We start from the raw sequence: 4839 nt of genomic DNA on the forward strand, positions 1-4839 counted from the left end.
CTGAACCGCCACATCCAAAGCTCGGCTCCTTCCCCTTCCTGTTTCTTTCCTCTTGCCTCATCTCATACATTCTGCTTGGAGACGTGCCACCGGGATGGAACAGTTCGGAAGTCAACAAGCCTGTGCGAGCTCGTGGCACTTCCACACTGACTCGCCACTGTGAAGCGCCTTGGGCGGCCCTCAGCCTGGCAGTCACAGCTCTTGCTGCTGCAGGTGCTAGTTGCCCTCGGGCTCGAGAAGGCGTTCTCAGGCCCTCTATCCCAAGCCCCTCGGTTTAGACTGGCTCAATGTGTCTATCAAAGAGGATCCAGAGGAATTATGGGAGGTTTTATGGGTGACTGTGTCTGCACTGGTGAGGAAAATGAGGACTGGGCGGTTGTCACCTCTCTGTTACCCTGGGGTCTGATACCACGGGAAGTGGGAGAGGGAGACTAAAAGGGGGGAGAGCACCACCGCGTACAGGGAAGAGAAACGACATGAACGAGAGCCAAAAGGAGAAGGCCAGTGGGACGAAGTGAGAGAAAGAGAAATGCAAAGTGAACACTATGAAGAGAAGGAGCTAGAAAGAGAGAGAGAGAAATAGGAATTGTACAAGATGGAGAGATGAAGTAGGGAGAAAATTCAACATTAAATATTAACAGAGACAAGGAAGTTAGTGAGATGGGGGGCGGGCAGGGGGCGGGCAGAGTGTGCGGAGAGGCTTGGTCGTGGAAGTGACCTGGACATTTTATTTGGCGGGTAGCATCAATATCAAGTTTGTTTTCTCTACGGTTAGCCCTTAGAGAAAATTCCAGAATTTCACTGCTGCAGTTGAAGAACGTCCTTTCTTATGTTCAAAATGTTGCTTAGATAATGACCTCATTGGTCTGGGCCCTGGCTCCATTCGACACGCCATTGTGTACTCCGAGACTTCAGTGACTTGGTCTTGAGCCTTGGTGAAGCGCTTCCCAAATGTGGCACCAACACTTGTCCTGTGGTGTCCTCAGCTGTGACCGATGGCTGGCCACCCCTGGGGCTTGCCCTTCCACAGCTGCTGTAATCCGTACTGGCTATCTCTGGGGACCTGTGGCCCACTATTACCGGGCAGCAGAACTGGGGCAAGTTTGATGAGAGAGGTCTGTGGGAGACACGTTTTCCAGAAGCTCCTGGGTGTAGATTTATCCACAGGGATAAATGCCCTAACTTCCTTTCCTCCAGGGCCAGCAGGTGGCATGGTGGTTAAGGCGCTGGACTCCCACAAGGCTGACTGGTTCAGATTCTGGACCCAGAGACTTAAAACTCACGCCAGGCACGTGTGTATGTCTCGTGTGTGTGTGCCCAAAATCCCAAGAGGAGAATGGAGGAGAAGGGACTGCAGCGTCACTGTTCTCCCATCACTGGGCAGTGATCTCTCCCTTTCTTTCTGTCTCTGTTGGTCTGTCTCTCTCTCCCAGGCAAGTGTGGGCAAGTACATGTACCCTATGGCCAAAACCTAAATAAAGAAATAAAACCTTTACCCCCTACCATACCTTTGCCTGTCCCCGAGGTCGGGAAACTCCTTTCACTCTGAGTTTCCCTGTTAGTTCTGCCTTAGAGACCCACAGACAAGGGCAGAGCTGCAGCTGTCATCTTTGTGCTGTGGACACCGGGTCTGCATGGCCCACCACGTGCTCATGCCTCATCGATGGCCAGCACCTGCTTAATTGTAAGACGGTGTCATCTGTCACCCTTTTCCTTTTCAGTCAGTGGTTTGTGTGTCCTGATTTTAAAAATCTTTATTGCTTCAAGGTCACAAAGAAATTGCTCTATGTTTATTGTTTCACTTTTCACACTTGTCTATGACCCAGTTGGAACGTATTTCATAGATGGTGTAAAGTAGGAGGAAAGTCCAAATGTCATGCTTTCTTCATCTGAATCGCTAAGGGTTGTAGCACCATTTATGGACGATGCCCATTCCCTTCTGAGTCACGTCATAGGGCAGTGCTCCATTCTGTTCCCCTGGCCCGTAGACCCTGGCACTAATGCCACCGTTCTGACTGGACCTCATCTGATGCAGAGTGGTCGGTCCTCCATGGGGTGCACTTGTAGATGTCTTGGTAACTGCGTTTTCCGCTGAATTTTAGAGCCAGCTTGTCAATTTACACACACACACAGAAATCTGAGACTTTATGGAATCCATTAACCAATTTGAGGATACTATTTTCCCCAAGTTTTCTGATAACTTTTATGTCTTTCTATTGACATATTTCTGTCCTCTTTGAGTACCCCTTTGGCTCGTGTGTTATTTAGAAGTGTGTTGTGTAATTTCCAGATATTTAGGGATTTTCAGATATGTTTCTATTATTAATTTCTTGCTTAATTCTGTGGTTGTCAAAGAAGACCATTTAATAATTAATTATATTTTCTTTCAAATTTACAAGGTTTATTTCATGACAGAATATGATGGTGCCACTTGGTGAGTGGTCCACGCCTCCTGAAGAGTTTATGTTTTGCTATGGTCAGTTGAAGCACTCCATAAATGTCACTTAGCTCTCGTTGCCTGATAATCTTGTTCAACTCACCTACATTCTTAATTTCATATTTGTTCTTTTTTGTTTGTGTGTTTTTGTTTTTTTGCCATGAGGTGTATGAGGTCAGTGAAGATAGAGGAAGAGAGAGAAAGTGAGAAATCAGCTCCTACGGGAAATGGTCACACTGCAATCTCTTCCCCTCCATTCTCTTCTTGGGATTTTTGGCACACACACACATGCCCAGTGTGGTTTTCAAGCCACCAGGTCCAGGACTCAGATCACGAAATCAGCCCTGTGGGGTTCTATGCCTTTACCACCATGGGACTGCTGGTCTACTTGTTCTTTTAATTTCTATAGAGATGAGTGTTAAAATCTCCCAATACAATTTTCACTTTTCTCAGGTTTCCCTTCATGTATTTTGGAAGTCTGTTATGTGCATACACAATTAGGATGATATAATTTCCTTTTATCTGTAATGAGCATGAAAGAAGAGGATATAATGAGATACAGGCATTTTTAACAGAGACTCACTGTCGTGGTCCTCTTTCCCAGCCTCCCATTTAGGTGAGATCCCATTTAGGGTGCACTGCCATGGCCAACATGCTCAGGCTGGCCTGGGATGCAGGCCTCCCTGAGGGGCCGTCTTGCACAGCCATGTCCTACCACCTGTACCACTGTGGCGGGGACGGTTTATCAAAAATTTTCCATCCTTTTACTTTTAGCCTACACATTTCTTTATATTTAAATCAGTTTCTTATACACATTACATCACTGACTTGCTTTTTCTTATCCAATGAGACAATCTCTGCCTTTTTTCTTTTTTGGAGAGGTTTTTGCTATAGGGCGCGTGCGCTCGCTAGACAGAGAGAGACAGAGAGATAGAAAGCAAGAAATCACCCCCCAGGGGGATGGCCACGCCGCAATCCATTCTCCTCCATTCTCCTCTCAGGATCTTGGGCACGCATGCGCCCAGCATGAGTTTAAGCCACCGGGTCTGGGACATGAACCGTGGTCGACTACGTGGGAGTCCAGCGACATAGCCATTATGCTAACTGCTGGTCTCAGACAATCTCTGCCTTTTAACATGGGGTACTTAGTCTATGTATATTTAATGTAATTGATATACTGAATAACTAAATTTAAATAAACTCTTGTTAATACTGTCCTTGTTTGGTTCCTTTTTTATGCTTTTCTGCCTTTTTGTATTAAAATTATATTGCATATTTCTACTTTATATCCACTATTGACTTATGACTTATTCTGAAGCGGGCCAGCTTGAGGCTTAGCAGGACTGCAGCCATTCTGAAATTCAGAAAGGCTTCTAACAAGAACAATCTGACCAAGTGCTGAGTCATAGGGAGGTCTGTTTGAGGAACTGTTAGGTGAGAACCCAAGAACTGGTATTTGAAGTAAAACAAGAGTCAGAATAACTGCTCAAAGGAAAGAAATTGACTTTGATGGTAGTAAGGAATGATTTGCACCTGCTTGTATCTCACATCTATAAATACTGTGCACATGCTGAGCTTTTTGAGACAGTTGGTAGTACTTGCTGTCTATGTCCCTGCAACCTGATTGCAGAAATAAACGCCCTTCCTCTCTGGCCTCTGCTTCTCATTTCATTGACTGTGAGTAAAAGCAGCAGACTTAGTTCACAGGTAACAATACCTATCTCCTAATTTATTTAGTTCTTACTCTAAAGATTGCCATACACACCACTAACTTATCGGAGTCTACTTTCGAGTATTAGGCTACTTCAAGCATAAGAATTTTGTAATGCTACTTTCTATTGTTCCATCCCATCCTTTGAGCTGTTTTTGTTATACTTTTATCAATTCCAAAACCCAGTTGCTATCTGCTTTAGGCAATGGATTTTCTTATAAAACAATATAAAGTAAAACTCTTGTCTCATAGTCACTTATTTTCACTCTTGCTCAACATTTCTTTGTACACCAGAGCTCTTCATTCATCTGGTTTCATTTTGCTGCCTCAATAACCTCCTTCAATATCTTATTTTGAAGGTCTTCTGGCAATGAATTCTTTTAGCTTTTGTTGTCTGAAAATTTTTCACTTTGCCTTCATTCTTCAAAGACATAGTCACTGGTATGGAGTTCTAAGTTGACGTTTTATTCTTTTAGTATCTTAAGGATATGGCTGCATTGTCTTCTGGTTTGCCTACTTTTTGACACAAAGTCTACCTGATGTCTGTATCTTTGTTCTACTGTATTTAATGTTACCTTTTTTCTTTGTCTGCTTTCAAGATCTTCCCTTTATCTTTGGTTTTCAGAAGTTTGGCCACCGTGTGTGTGTGTGTGTGTGTGTGTGTGTGTGTGTGTGTGTGTAATCCTATCTA

This window comes from Tupaia chinensis, unplaced genomic scaffold, assembly GCF_000334495.1.
Source record: "Tupaia chinensis unplaced genomic scaffold, TupChi_1.0 Scaffold000161_3, whole genome shotgun sequence".
NCBI classification, from domain to species: Eukaryota; Metazoa; Chordata; class Mammalia; order Scandentia; family Tupaiidae; genus Tupaia; species Tupaia belangeri.